Source organism: Miscanthus floridulus, chromosome 7 (assembly GCF_019320115.1).
Source record: "Miscanthus floridulus cultivar M001 chromosome 7, ASM1932011v1, whole genome shotgun sequence".
In the NCBI taxonomy this organism is placed as follows: domain Eukaryota; kingdom Viridiplantae; phylum Streptophyta; class Magnoliopsida; order Poales; family Poaceae; genus Miscanthus; species Miscanthus floridulus.
In genome coordinates, this window is record NC_089586.1 from 81,754,723 (window position 1) to 81,771,219 (window position 16,497).

At 41.7% G+C, this 16,497-nt stretch overlaps 1 long non-coding RNA gene across 1 annotated transcript; it reads right to left on the minus strand.

The window, feature by feature from the left end:
- Nucleotides 1-6,680: 6,680 nt before the first annotated feature.
- LOC136467170 (uncharacterized) lies at nucleotides 6,681-16,305 on the minus strand. The gene is made up of 3 exons (XR_010761536.1): nucleotides 15,724-16,305; nucleotides 13,849-14,678; nucleotides 6,681-8,936 (listed from the first exon to the last, which is right to left on the minus strand). It is a non-coding gene; the product is annotated as an uncharacterized lncRNA (long non-coding RNA).
- Nucleotides 16,306-16,497: the final 192 nt, after the last annotated feature.

Below are 16,497 nucleotides of genomic sequence, written 5' to 3' on the forward strand. Positions count from 1 at the left end.
TAATCTTACAGTGATGTATTTTTAAGTGTTGATGACTGCTGAAAATGTTGGTCTTCTGCTGGTGATTATTTGGTCTGGTTGGAGTTCCTCTATCCTGAGGTATGGCGCCAGAGGGGCAGGACCACAGGAGCGCGACGTGCGTGGGGAGGGATTGGGAGAGAGGGGGGGTATTTTGTACATTTTCCCTAGTCGGGCCCACATTTCAGGGCTAGCAAGCGGTGAAAATCTAATAGAAGGCGGACGGAATGGCATGGAGGACAAGAAAGTTTAGTGTCATGGCACCAGGGTCTGTGTGAACTTTTTAGTGGCATATAGGAATGGAGCATCTTTATAATGGCACACAGGGAAAAGCCTCGAGTAAGAAGCAGAGTGAGAGAGTGAGGAGTGATTAGGGTTTTGGACCATATTTATATGAGCTAAGGATGAATCGTGTCCGTTCGATCAAAATGAATGGACGAGATTGATTTTGTCATTTAGGGTTTTCCTTTGGGCCGCTGCTATGCTTGAGGGGAGAGGTCTCGTCGGCCGTTGGCAGACCTACGCGCGTGTAGCCCCCCCGTGGGCCTCTGCTGGGCTGCTTCGCCTTTAAGGCTAAATTGAGTTTTTTTTAGAATATGAGTTCAGTTACTATTTATTCTCAGCGCACATTAAGTATTTCAATTAAGTTGAGTTGATTAATGTTAAATTTCCATTATTTACGAGTTAACTTTATGTTAATCTAAATCTGCTCACTGATTTTATGAGTTCCCCTCTGTGGCTACTACCTAAGGAGCATAAAAGAAATTAGTAATTGGATATTAAGATTTTAGTTGGGCATTTATACTCATGAGTTTGGCTAAATCTTAATCGTCCATTGAGTTCAATAGATGAGATCATCTAAGCCACTAAGGTTTTCTAAGTGAGCTGTTTATTGGGTTTTTAAGGCTAGAGTGGCCTGACACACAGTACTTTTGGGCTACCGTTGGGCATATATTCTTTAAAAGCCGAACTAAGATTTATTTTTTAGAATAAGTTTCCTTTGCTATTTAATATAAGTGTAGTATCTAAGTGTTTAATTAAGTATTAAGTGTTTAATGCCCTCATTAGGTTTAATTTTTAGCTTAATTTTATTCCCAACAACTTAGATATTGATTTATTGATTTAAGTTTATAAATTAAGTTTGTTGCTCACGTAATGATGTATATTCCCATCTCAAATAAGATTTAATTATACCCTTTTATGATGATTTTTAAGTTATTTTTTAAGTATGTTTTGGGAATATATTTTTTGCTGAGGATATTTAAGTATGTTTTGGCAATTATCTCAGTTAACTTTTATGCACTATTTGAATAAGTTCGTCTTTGTTTTAGCTTAAATTCCAGTATTAATTTATGTTTTCATGAGCATTTTATGTCCTAAGATTAAGTTTTGCATGAATTTGCATTCAATTTTAAGTTTTCATATATATAAATATATTCACCACTATATAATAAGATGGTCTCTGGTTAAATAGAACCAACGAGAAGTTTAACTAGAGATTATTGATAATTAATTTCTGACCAATGTTGACTTTAATTATGATTTATTAAGATCGATTTTGTTTTGTTTCTGCCCAACGGTGATGCAAATTAAACTCCTTAAGTATGCTGTTAATACTGACCAACGTTGTTTTAACTTCATGCTTTAAGTACATCTTATATACAACTTACTAATTGAGACATTATTTTACTTCAAAATTTTCAGTAAATTATGCAGACTATTTAAGTACCATATAACCCCTAAGTTGCACTAATTTTCCTACTTGTAATAATCAGGTGCATGCCATTCTTAAGGAGATGAACCTTGATTATGCGCTTCATGAGGAAAACCGCATGCTCCTTCTCCTATTTATGAGTATTATGCTGAGAGAATGAAGGAGTACATCCCAAAATTAGAAAAATAGGAGAAATCCGATAGGATTGCTAAAATGATGATAAGATGCTCACTCTCAATTAATATAATGAGGAGGTTTCTTTCTAATGGAAAGAACACCGAGTGACTACATAAAAGCACACTTTATAAAGGTTTTTCTTTTTGATAAGTTACTCAATTTTCATTATGATGGGATAGGTGGTCTGAGTAACGACATGAAAAGCTTGCTTGATATGGTTTATGAGTTAAAGGCACTTGGATTAGATGTGTCTAATGATTTTATGGTAAGTTGTCTTATGAGTTCTATGCTAAAAAACCATAACAAACATGCTCAAAATGGTAACTTTCTAACAGACTACAAATTTTGCAAGTTACCAAATTGATGATAAGTATAAGAATGGCTTTGAAAGACAGGTAACTTAAGTTGTCTAATAAATTTTACTTAAGACATTTCCCCAACATATGGTGGATTAACTAAGGTGCAACGATGCATGTCTTAAATTCTCCTCGGGTCTTGCCAAACCATAAGTATAAGGGGAGTAAGGGGAGCAAAGTCTAAGAAACCATCGATGGAATAAATATGAAGTCGAGTCTTGGAGCTTCACATTAGATCAATTTTAAGTTTAGCTTGTTGATGATGCATAAGTTATCTTAGTTTTTGTTAAATCCATTCTATTCTGGACAAATGTTCTTGAGTTTGGAGTTTATGGACACATCATCAAATTTATTCCATTATGATTTATCTTATTAGTTGGCAAAGAGATTTATTTCCTGTAATATGAGTTTTCTTTGTGTTAGTTTTATCTTTAAGTTAATCATTAGTTAAGATGATGAGACCTTGTCCAAATTGTGTCACTATTATTAAGCCATATTTTGATGGGGAGACTGGACTGTCTCATCAGAAAATAGATGCTCTATTCAATAAGATTATAAAGCATGGGACTTGTGAAAGGTCCTAATGGCTAGAGGAGGTAAATAGCCTATTAAAAAATCTACAACAACACTTAAGCTAAGTGGTTAGTCAATTAAACGGTGAAGCAAGTATTGCGTTAGCCTACTAAAAATGCAAGCCTCCTATCCACAATTCTAGTTGCTATGATCTCTATTTCACACACAAGAGGCTATGTCACTACCACTAAGTGAGCTCTCAAAGACTAACTAAAGAGCCTCACTAACCACTAGACAAGATACATGCTAGCTCTCAGAACTAATTATACTAAAGAGCTTAGCTACACTATGAATGTAAATACAAGAGATGAGGTAGTAAAGATATACCACCATGGCAAGTGACGCTCAATCAATCTCAATAGAAACCCTCGGAGACAAATAATGACACAAGATTTTTCACCAAGGTTCACTTGGTTGCCAGCAAGCTAGTCCCCATTGTGGTGATTCACTCACTTGGAGGTTCACACACTAATAGACATCACACGCCTAACCCACAATGGGGTGCCACACAACCAACACAAGATGAGGATCCACAAGCCACGAGCAATCCACTAGAGTACACTACTACAAAATTGATTTTGCATACTAGACGATTAACGGAGGTGGGCATTTTGATTTTCGGAGGCGGTCACTTTTTCCCACCTCATAAAATCGATTTTTGGAGGTGTTCAAAATATATCCACCCCCTAAAATCAATTTATGGAGCCGGGCATTTTAAGACAACCACCTCTAAAAATAGTCTATTTTCGGAGGTGGTCGTCTTAAGGAGCCCGCCACCGTAAATCTATTTTCGAAGGCGGGCGCTCTATAAGGCCCGCCTCAAAGAAAAGTGCCCCAGCTCGCAGCCCAAAAAAAGCCCATCTCTGCCTTTCTACCGGGCTCATATATAAACAACACTTGTTGACCCTAGCCTCACATCGCCCCTCCCCTCCCAGCGCCCCTCCTCCCCTCCTAAATAGATCGAGCGCAGCACCCCTCCTCTCTACTCGCGCCCTCCTCCCTCACACAGGCACCCTTTCCCTCGAGACCAACCGATGGTTGTGCCCCTCCTCCCTCACCGGCTCCCTCTCCCTCCAATACCAAGCGAGAGGTGGTGCCCCTCCTCCCTCTCCTCCTCCTCTCCCCACTGGCTTCGCTATGCGAGAGGCCCTTCTTCGGCACGAGGGGTGGGGTGGCTCGAGGGTGGCATGGGGATGCGGCCCCTCATCCAGCGGTGGCGGTGGGCTCCCTCCCTCCCAAGCCTACCCGTCTCCCTCCCTTATGAGCCCCTCCCTCCCAATCTAGATCGGTGGTGCAAGGTGGCCGAATCTAGCATGTGGCAGTGCAAAGGAGGCTAGATCCGGTGGGTGGTGGCGTAGGAAGGTGGATCCCAGATAGCACGATGGCTCCTCCTAGCGGATCCGATGGATTTGCTCCCCCTTCCCAACCACGACGGTGTCTGGGTGGCTCCTCCAATGGATCTAGTAGATTCACGCCCCTTACGAACCATGACGGTGTCCAGGCAGCTCGTCCTAGCGGATCTAGCTCGTGGGCTAGAAACAGGCTTGCCGGTGGGCTTAGGAATGGGCTCACCAGTGGGTTCATGGATTTTTTTTTTATTTTTTTAATTTATTAACCAAGGTGGGCGTTCTAAGGCATCCGCCTCCATTAATAGATTAACGGAGGTAGGTAAAACAACCGCCTCCATAGGTCCCATATTAACGGCGACCTTTGATTGGAGGCGGTTGCTTTGCCCACCTCGATAAATCAAAAATGCCCACCACCAAAAAAGATTATGTAGTAGTGGTACCTTTTGGCTCTCTGCTAGGGAAATGCCAAGAACCCATCACAATTACCATGATCAGAGCCAGAGACAAGCACCACCCTCCGCTCAATGATCCTCACTACACCAAGCCATCTAGGTGGCGGCAACCACCAAGAGAAACAAACAAAATCCATAGCGAAACACAAACACCAGGTGCCTCTAGATACAATCACTCATGCTATGCACTTGGATTCACTCTAAATCTCACAAAGATGATGAATCAATGATGGAGATGAGTGGGAGGGCTTTGGCTTAGCTCACTAGGTTGCTATGTCAATGAAAATAGCCAAAAGGGTGAGCTAGAGCTAGCCAAACACCTTATATAGAGAGGCCCTTAGAAAAGAGCCATTGGGAACATCACAGAGCGCTACTCGGGGTGACTGGACACGTAGGTCCAAATGCTAGGACTTAGATGCCCCAACATTCGGTCATGCGCTGCCATCCATGTGTCCCCATGATTCAACCTCGGTCGCATGATCCCAATAGTCACTAGCCTTCCTTGCACAGTTAAGTGATGACTAGATGTGCAATCCCAAAGATCGGATGCACCGGTGCCACACCTACTCACGCGCGCTCTTGCTGCTTGTCCCAACGACCGAACACGCCGCTCACTTCACATGATGCCACGCCAACCGGAGTCAGGTTGATTCTAGAGAGGATCTAGAGCCAGCAAAACATGATTGGACGCGTCTGCTGGACCTTGATCGAACGTAGGCCAGTGTTCGGTCCTCACACGCCATGCGCACCGCCTTGTGTTAGTGTACATCAGCCTTCACCAGACGCACCCCATGTGTGTTCAGTCACTTTCTACTTTAGCATCCAGTCAAAGACCCTAGCTGCTTCCTCACTACGCAACACTTGACCGGACACAAGCACAGAGTTTGGTCGCTGTGAGAGCAGCGTTCAATCACTGAAAAACAGTGCCTCCACTTCACCAACTTCTCCACCCTTGCTCAAATGTGCTAACCACCAAGTGTTTCACCTTATGCACGTGTGTTAGCATATTTTCACAAACATTTTTAAGGGTGTTAGCACTCACTAGAATCTAAATGCATATGCAATGAGTTAAAACATCTAGTGGTACTTTGATAACCACATTTCGATATGAGTTTCACCCCTCTTAATAGTACGGATATCTATCCTAAATGTGATCACACTCGCTAAGTGTCTCAATCACCAAAACACAAAAGCTTCTATCAAGTTTCACCTTTGCCTTGAACTTTTGTTTTTCTCTTTCTTCTTTTCCAAGTCTAAGCACTTGATCACCATGGCCATCACCACCAACAAGATCATCATCATTTGCTCCACCACTTGGAATGTGCTACCCTATCTCATGATCACTTAGAGTAAAAGGGTAAACACTTAGTGTTTCATCAATTCACCAAAACTAAACTAGAGCTTTCAATCTCCCCCTTTTTGGTAATTGATGACAACCCTTTCATAAGGATATGAATTGAAATTCAAATGAATTCATGTTGCTTGCCCAAGCATATTTACCATGTTTAAAAGGATTTGGAGAAGTTTCATGAATCTGAATTGGTAGCATTAGCTCCCCCTACATATGTGCTAAGAGTTTAGATAGAAGCTTGCACATATGTGAAAGGGCCTTGAAGTCACCAAGAGGGGGGGAGGTGAATAGGCCTATTTAAAACAAACTCGCAGTGGAAGTTAAATTGTAGGTGTAGCACTGCTGCTCCCAAGGTGTAGCACTGCGGCACTGCCTCACTAAAAGTGTGGCACTGCTGCACCTATAGACAAGCTCGAACTACAATTCAAAAACTACCCAAGGAAAAGTAGATCGATCAAATTACTGATGTTCCTAGGATAGTGTAAAGCCTATTCCACCACCAAGATGTTGGCGGAAGTGCACGAGCAAGTAGATCGGGACCAAACCCTAGAATCACCACAAATACAAGTATATCAATGCAAATCACAAGAACACAAGTGACACACCGATTTATCCTGTGGGTCAGCTCACCACTAAGGCTTGCCTATATCCATGTTGTTGAGGTAGCCACAAAGGCTTTGGTCTATTTTTACCTTATCCTCGTTATCAAGTTAAGAGAATGAACTCTTGAGATGAGATGTGATTTTACTAGATGATTGGGGTGATTACAAACCTCCTGGGGCTACCACACAAGTTGGCAAGCTCCATGGGCGATGCTCTTGCTAGCTAGGAGCGAGCTCTAATAGTATCAAACACAATCCACTGGCTTGAACACGAACCAAGTGCTCTAGGTGATGAAGAACAGTTGGGGCTGCTCTCTAATGCAGTTGGAGGCTCAAACTCTCTTGGATTTGGAAGGGAATCAAAGGGAGAAGCTTGAGGGTCTATAATGGTGAGTGAGGGAGAGAGAGAGAGAGAGAGCAGCTCTTTTCTATTTTTAACAAGCTGAAATGAGCAGGAGGTTCAAGAGAGCCATTGGGGAGGAAGAGAAGGGGTATAAATACCCCTTGCTCCCAATGGTCAGTTTAGTCGCGGTAGTGTTGCTGCTGAACTACAGCAGTGCATCACTTTAGCGCGATAGTGCCTCACCTGCCAGGCAGCATAAAAGATAGGATTGCAAAGCTTGCTGTCTTGGCTAAGGCTTTAAGGATATTTGGTGGGTAAATGAGCACTTGGTTGTACATTAAAACTTGTGCATTGTATCCCCCCTTTATAGTACGGCTTTTCCTAAACTCAAATTCAAAATATCAAAGAATTTAAACACCTTTAAGTCGATCACCACATCCTTTTTATAATTGGGGGCTCCACCATCGAATGTATTGTTCTCATTCCCATTATACCTTGAGCATGTGACTTGAACCATTTTAACACATGTGAGTTCAATCCATGGCTTCAAGTCACTTCCAATAATGATTTGATCCTCAACACAATATGACTCCTCATAGCTCGATTAGTTCCTCAAATCAACGCAAGTACTCTCTTCTTCACCTTAGCCATGGTACCTTGGTCTTCAAGCCATCGCTTGCCCTTCACCTTTGCTTAGTCCCTCGAAGCCCTTTCCTTGCTATCTTCACCTTATCAAGCCATACTCAAGTCACATCATATTAAGTATCCATTGAAAACCCATTTCTTCAAAATTGTGATCCTTGCTTGAATATCTTCTAGATATGAATGTTGAGATCAATCAGGCTTTAGTTTGATTCACATAAAGACATATGAATCAACATCAATATGGTCAAGCTAATTCATGATTCCTTATGTCCTCTTCATTTTGGCTTGACACTCCTAATACTCACTTCAATATCTATCTTCATTCTTTTAGCTTGATCAAGTCAATGCAAAGTGATTTTTCAAATCTTTATCCATACAAGCAAACCAATGTAGAGAACATCTTATATCCATTATACATTGTCTCCATTGTCATTTCACCTTTGCTTAACATTTCCTCACTTATATACTCTTGATTCATTCTTCAATCCTTGATCAAAGCTAATCCACTATCAAACTTTTCATGTTCATGCAAAGCAGGCCATTATTGAGATCAATCCAAAATCATCAACTCATGTCTCTTTTAACATTTGCCAAATATGATTGCTTTCTCATGATACTATGATATTCCTCAACATGGAAGCCATTTCATCAACTCCATTTGCATTGTTGTCCACTGGAACTATATTATTTCCATGATCTTCCAATACAACAATACACAATTTTGGCCTTGATTTGAACATTATGTGGAATATCATCAAGTTTGCCTTCTTGTTGAACCTATATACACTTCTCATTCCATAATCCACAAGTGTATGCAATAAACTCAATTTCCTATTCAACACTTAGCAAACTTGTTAGACCTTTAATGGTGTTGTCATTCAATTCACCAAACCCCACTAAAGAGCTAGATGCACTTACAATACACATGAATTTGAGTTGTGGGAGAGTAATGTCTACCAAATTTGAGTTGTGGAAGAGTATTTTTTTAGATTAAATACTAGGTTCACAAGCCCACAAATATGTCATATTCTACCACTAGATCATGTCAAGCAAAAAAGCAATAGTGGTACCATACAATCATCAAATTCATTTGATTTTCATGAATGAGCCTATAAAACATGAGGAATGACTAGATACACTAAACATGTCCTTAGCAAAGGATGTATGCATGCCAATCAACTTTTACCTTGGATTGCTTGAAGGAGATCTTGACGCCAAAAATTCAACGCTAGGAACACAGGGATCAATGCCGGGGAGAGGTCGTGTGGAGCAGATCCTGAGCTTTCTCTTCGGGCTTAGGAAGGGCATCACCGAACCAGACGGTCATGACCTTGGGGGCGTGCCAGTCAATTTGACCTGCAATTGATAAGGGAGCAAGATTGATCAGTAATTTAAGGTGGAACATGTCGGTCGTTTGTCCAGACAGTTCCAAATGTGCGGCCAAGTGGCCAGTAAAACAAGGCTATCGAGTAGAGAGCTGATATACAACATGTTCATGATGTATGATAAGTAAAACAAGCATATCGACAATCATCAGTTACTCAATTACATAGATCTAACCTGTCGATTATCATGAAAGCATGCAAAAGATATAAAAAGATAGATGTAAAAGCATATGATTTGATTGAGAAATATACTAGCTTTTAACCAAGACAAAAACAAGTAAAAAGTGTGTAGACATCCAATATATATTCTCAAAAGACAGGCTATCGGCTAAATAGCTGATTCCAGCGAAAGAAGGGACATAGCATGCAACCACTCAACCATTAGATGTGTATAGACCCGTACACCTATCAGATCCAATCTACTATCTTTATCAGTGGGGGTCAGATCTAACTGATGTAGCCATAATAAGGATAACAAATTAAACCTTCAAAGCATATAGATCTATAAACGCTTATCGAGATTATGGGAACATACTATGATCATGAAAGCTCAAACGATCGGCTAAATAGCCGATGCAGACATAGCATGCATTCGAAGACTATGTTTGGCCATAAGCAAGGCTTACTACCTGACGATTTCTAGTCTATGATGCTAGCAGTGAGGATCAGACCTAACCAATGCAGCCATAAAAGCACTTCTAGACCGGATCTCATCAATTAGCAAGCCTTAGCTATGGCTAAACATGCCTTGACCACATGTTATATTCGACCAAGAGCGGATTAGAATGGATAGACTAGCAATAACCATCGTCAAAGTAGGATATGAATAATGTAGGCAACGGGATGATGACGATTCAAAAAAGATATAAAGCTGATCTATCTCAATCTTAACCGGGTAGGGGATTTGTATCAAAATTCATATGAGATCAGACTTAACCGAGGGTAGCCATGTGGATTTTGATAAGAATCGAGGATAACAATCGACAATTGCAAGAGATCAGACTTAACGAGGACAGCCTTACAATTAACTGACGATAACTAACTTATACCAAGCTTGTAAGAGGTCTGACTTAACACTACTACAGTGCAGGGATATAGTAACACCAACTTGTGTTATTATAGGTTAGAAAAAGTGCCATGGCAATAATGCTAACTAATTGCAACACAATTCTAAAATGGTTGTAGTAGCACACACCTATTGCAACGACAAACCACACATATTGCAACACATTTAGTCCGTTGCATTATAGGCACATATTGCAACCATTTTATGGAAATGTTGCCATACGACCCACCTGTTGCTACCAAAATAGTGGTGTTGCAATGGTGTGGTGTGGCATTAGAGGGAAAATGAGTGATAATCGAACCAACTTTCTTATGTGTTGATTATATAATTGCAGGGTCAAGTAAGTAGAAGGTTTGACCAACATGTTCCTCAGTGTACATGTTGCTCTCATGATTTTGCTCAAATTTTCATCTTTAGTGTACATGTTCCTCTAGTGATCATGCTAAATCTACACTATCTTCAGCTTGGCCCAATAGCTTCATAATAGGCTCAGACACACAACTTTTTCAATCATCTACTTAGTCCTGCTCGGGTGTCATGTGAGGACCTCAGTACAATTGTCTACCAGCTAGGATGACAGTAGTGCAATGCCTTTTGCCAACCACGAATTGGAAGATGATCCAAATGTATATGTTTCTCTATAATACTTTGGTTGTAACATTATGTCGTGTTATTATAGAGAATATACTTGTCACACATTTTACGTGTTCCATTTATGTGTTACAATATAGTACCACTTTTGTAACATTTCACTTGTAATATTAACTTTTGTGTTACTATAATCATTGTTAGTAACACATTTTTATAAAAAATGTCTTTTGTGTTACAACCCAAGTCTGTAACACATAATTTGTGTTACTATGAAATTTCTTAAGAACACATTGATGAATGTGTTACAAGCTAGTGTAACAATATCCTTGTTTTGTAGTAGTGTAATCGAGGGCAGCCTTGCAAACACAATATAAGTTATGATGGAAACTCATAGGCAAATCGGAGATCGGACCTAACCAAGGGCAGCCCTGCATACCAAAGAACTCATCGAAATCTACTCTACTCCTACTCCTAAGGTGTGGCATGAGCCAAAAAGTAAAGGTACTGATTTGTGATGATCGTTGGAGATGTCCATTACAATGACCAGGGTTCAATATTTATACCCAAGGCCTGACTACGAGTCCTGGTCGAATAGGACCAGTTACAAACTTGGAAAAGAAAATCAAAACTTCCTAATTTAAGATAACTTGGACTCCAATCTTTTCCTTCTGAGGAGTCTGACGTGTCTTCTCGTTCCGTGCCTTGCTGATCCTATCGATAGGGCTCATTCCGTTGATGTCGTCATTTCGCTAGCTGATCTGGCAATCTATTTTGCCGATTTGATTGGAGGACTTAGCCTTCCTTGATAATTTCTTGTCTTCAAGGACTCCCTATCTTGAACCAAATTTTTGTGTCAACACATGCTCCCTAATTTCGAGATAGAAGTGATTTTATTTCGAAATTATCTTCTGTGCTATTTTGAGGCCGTCAATGTGTCTTCAATAGGGACTGAGAATTTTATCCTGGGCCTCACTAGCTCTATTTCTCTTTATGCTCTCAGCCATTTGCATGCTTTATGGGTATGCCACTTCTTTGTTGGCATCCTATGTCCTACAGTTCCACGGGTGTACTATTGCTTCATGGGTGTTTGGATTCGGCTTCTCTGGTCAGCTAAATACTCATATGATCTTGACGAGAACGACCCAACAATCTAGCCATGTCCCTCTCGCTTTTGCTTCGCTAAGCGCCCTCGGCTTTATTAGATCCTCCTTGGACCAACGTGTCACCATGAGAACCCCTGGTGGCTAGAAGAATTCTTGTGTTTAGGGTGATTGTGTCGTCCATTTTAGTGCCTTGTCAAGCAAGGGAACCACTCGCAGTGGTTAGAAGAATTCTTGTGATATCACTTGAGTCTTCTCACCATCGGTATAAGGCTGTTCCAGTGTTTTCAAGGGCTTGAATATGTGGACACCTTCCCCTTATTTGCTCTGCCTATGCCAAGAAGCCTACAAAGTTGACCAGTGTATTCTTGATGAATAGGTCTATTGCTACTTCCATCTCTTAGCCGATGCGATGTTTTTTGGCTTTATGGGGTTCAGACTCTCTTCAATCCAATGAAGTCTTCTTAGGCTGGCTAGTCAGTTTTGGGTGTAATCCTTTTTGTAATAACCCTCCATGATCTGAGGTATCATAATCATGGAAAGCAATAAATTTGAATCCGTTGCATCTCCTAATTTTTCACAAACTATCCCCTCGATCCTTGGAGTGACGATTCCTTTCCATAACCGATTCTGATTGCGCACCCTCAAGGAGGTCTATCATCATGTCTTCTGTAACATCTTGCCTCTATAAGGTCGGGTTCGCTTACATCTGGTAGCTTTTCTAGGACATAGACTGCCCTCACAGACCCACACAAGTTTTTTCTGCACATTTTGTCCTCACTCATGTGCACCCGGGAAGGACTTCCTAGTCGGTCACCCATCGCTACAGGCCAAGCACGCTTAACCTTGGAGTTCTTAAGAGATAGGCTTCCGAAAAAGAAGTTGCAACTTATTGGTATGAGTATCCTATTAATCCTATTAAGCCCTGGGCCGGGGTATTACATCCTCACCCCCTTAGGAGACCGACGTCCTCGTCGGTCAACCCCAGGCCAGGAACGTCCCCTCTTGGCCACGTCCGTGTGTCCAGTGCCAGAGCATGTGCCATGCTGGGTGACCACTCTGGGTCCACACCAGCCATGCGTACCATGCCTGCGCAACTGACACACGCGCCCATGAAACCACAAGGGTCGGCTCTGATACCATTCTGTAACATCCCGTCTCTACAAGGCCAGGCCCGCTTACATCTGGCAGCTTTTCTAGGATATAGACTACCATCATAGACCACACAAGTTTTTTCTGCGCACTTTGTCCTCACTCATGCGCACCTAGGAAGGACTTCCCGGTCGGTCACCCATCGCTACAGTCCAAGCACGCTTAACCTTGGAGTTCTTAAGAGATGGGCTTCTGGAAAAAAAAGTTGCAACTTATTGGTATGAGTATCCTATTAATCCTATTAAGCCCTGGGCCAGGGTGTTACATCTTCTAGGCTATAAATACGGGCCATGGTCATGGACGAGAAACCAATCTACCACACCTCAATTTTCTTGTGTCCCGAGCGCGAACTGCTCCTCTCATCTTTAGATCCAAAATCATCATCTTTTCCATAGAGATGAAGAATGGCAAGCGACCTGCCAATGAGATTCCTGATGCATTCGTGCCGCCATACCAACATTCTCGTCTCTAAGAGTAAGGATGAACATGGTTTTGTGATCCTTGAGTGAATTAATCTAATCTTTCATATCTACAGGGCCAACTCAAATGGTGGCCTCCTTCCCTGCATGATCGTTGGTCCTAGTGGCACACAGGTGGTGGCTCTAGTAAACTCCTCCATGGAATCCTCTAATTCCCATGGGAACGACATCTGCCAACTTCTTCAGGAGAGAGATGAGGCTCGGGCATGGTATTCCAATGCGGCTCGCAATCTTGGGCGCATGGACTTCCATCTGAATGCTCTGCAGGATGCGCTTACCATCTTAGAGAATAGGGCCAACTTTGCTCAAGCGAGGTTGGCCGAAGCTGAGGCTAGAATCACAAGTGAGATTTCTTGTAACACCCGGTTTTAAGGACAAAGCCGAATGCACACCATATGTGAGTTTTTAGAATCAAATCTCATATATAGCTACAAATGAAGGGGCAGTATCAATTCACAACGCTTAATATATAGCGAACTTAGCAAAAGAGATAACCTTAGAAAGCAATCAACGGATAGAAACCTCTGATCTCCGAGTGCAGACTTTACTCCACTGGATCCAACTGACTGGTTGATCACAAGCCTAACTCCTTCAGACTCTAGCAAACTGATATCCAGCCTGAGGTGTGGGGGAAATTGCAAGAGTGAGTCCATGTCGAACTCAACAAATATAGCAACAAGGTATTGTAATCCATAACCACATGATCAAGTGTAATTGAATAATGAATTGCACATAAACAATTTAAATGAACATACAACAATTCCCTCAGTTTTCCGGGCCGCCCGTATCCGTGGGCACGGCTATTATAATAGTTTTACACTCTGCAGAGGTTGTACACTTTCACTATGAGTCATTATTTCCAAATGTATGGGTTTGCAAGGTCCAAAACACCGAAAACCATATAAAGCCACCCAAGAGCTCGTCTAACCGGCCAGGGCCGCAGGGTCATTAGATATAGGAACCTCCCTTCCAAAAATAAAGTAAAAGGCCGCTTCCAAAGCTAGGCTCAACAGGACAGAGGCTGTCCTATACCCAACTCGCAGACCTCTAACCAGCTAGAAAAGGGTTTCTCAAATAACTAGAGCCAGAGCCATATAGCCCTCACAGTTGTACTGTAAATCCCAGCTTTTGCCAAAGGATAACATTCATCATTTATGTTTATATCACATTTCATTAAACAAGCCCAAGATCATGGTCACAGAAAGAAAACCCAAGCTATACTTGCCTTAAACACCGATCCTTCGGTAAGCTTTAATCTTCAACGTTTTCTTCTTCTTCTTCTTGATCTCCAACTTCTTATAGATCACCAACGTAAAACTCACCGACTGGACAAGACCGAAAAGCACCACACAAGCATCCGAACAAGCATGCATAGCAACATAGTAGATTAGAACAATACACCAATCAATTGAAAAGATTCGAAATCTAATCTACACATTGCTGCGATCACACACACGCGAAAGGCACGCTAATCGGAGCTACGGTGCGAAAGAAAAACGACTATCGAAGATTTACTATTGAAAAGAACTCTTAGCTCCATTTATTTTAATTATATAAAATTATGTATATGTATATCTAGAGAAATATCTAAAACATACTGAGTCAATTTGTATTTTAAATTAGAAAACTAAGATAAACTTATTATATTCTCCGTATTAATGTTGTCGTACAAATTAAGCAACCTAAGCTTTAACTTTACAAAATAAAATAACATGTGAGAGCAACTAATAGAACAATTATATTATGTCTCATAATTGATCCAAGCAAGTCATAATTAAAAAGGCATTAGTGTTGGCATAAGTCATATTTTATAATTATGAAGGATTATACATATGCTTTAAGTCATTTAAACATTTAACACGAAAAGATAAAGAACATATAATAACTAAACGAAAGCACTTATGTTTCAGGATTAAACTAAATCACTTATAAATCAAGAGAGATTAAGGGTAACATTAATTAGATTTACAATAATTTATAAATGACCGAAGTATATGCCTATGTTACTTTTAATTAAAAAAACTCAATTGCATAAGCACAAATCAATTAATATTTACTTATAAAATTCAAAGATGTGAAACACGATAAATTTTCCTACTAATGTGTACCTCATGATCAGCACGGTCGTAAAAGAACAAGAACGAAATTAAACTGATTGTTTTTAATTGGAAAACCACTCACTAATTATTAATGCAATTAGTATTAGATTAATAAATTCATAATTAACTGACTTGAGAAACTTTACTACTACTGCATAGAGCACAAAATTACAAAGCTAACGCAACTAGAATCGCTCGAAACGGAGTTAAGACGATGAAACGGTAAAGGGTTAACGATCGGTGGCAAAACTGTAAATACATCATCTTGTACCTTGTGATCTTCACGTACGCAGCCATGGGGAAACTGCTGTTGCTGCACACGCGCTGGGCAGGGAGGGGCTCGGCTGGGGCTTGCTGGCCGGCCAGCGGCGCAGCGCCGGGACAGGGGCAGCGCAGGTCCACGGCAGCGCGGGATGGCTGGGCCTGCTCGGCCCGCACCAGTGGCGGTGGCCAACCGACCATGGGCGGCGGCGCTTGCTGCTCTCAGACGCAGCAGGGAGGCCGGCCGTGGGGCGCGCGGCCCTAGGGGCAGGCGGCCGACGGCCGTAGGAGCGCGGCATGGCAGCGTGGGCAGCGGCCGGCGCCGGAAGATGGCCGGGCACCCAGAACACGTCGGGGACCATGGTGGAGCTCGCCGGAAAATAGAAAACGAAGTTAGGGAAAGCATCAAACGGACATGGATTCGAGAAACGGAAGGCACGACGGCGTAGAGGACGAAGAGAGCAACCTCGTGGTGGTGGTGGTTTTCGCCGGAGACGTCCGAGGTGGCCGGAAAAGCTCGCCGAAGGTTCGCCGGAAACCTAGCTATGGAGAACTTCGGCGTCTGATCTGCGGGGCTACGTTTGGCGGCTCGAAAAACGGGCTGTACTTCTGGAATCCACGCATCGAGGGTTACGCCGGCATATATATATACGTAGGGTTTGGATATTTTGGAAATCCGAGATATTTTAGTAAATATTGATTTTCGGAATTAAAATAATTACAGAAAATCGGGAATTACTATTTAGGCTCCGAAAAATATCTCTGAGCTCCGAAAAATACTAGA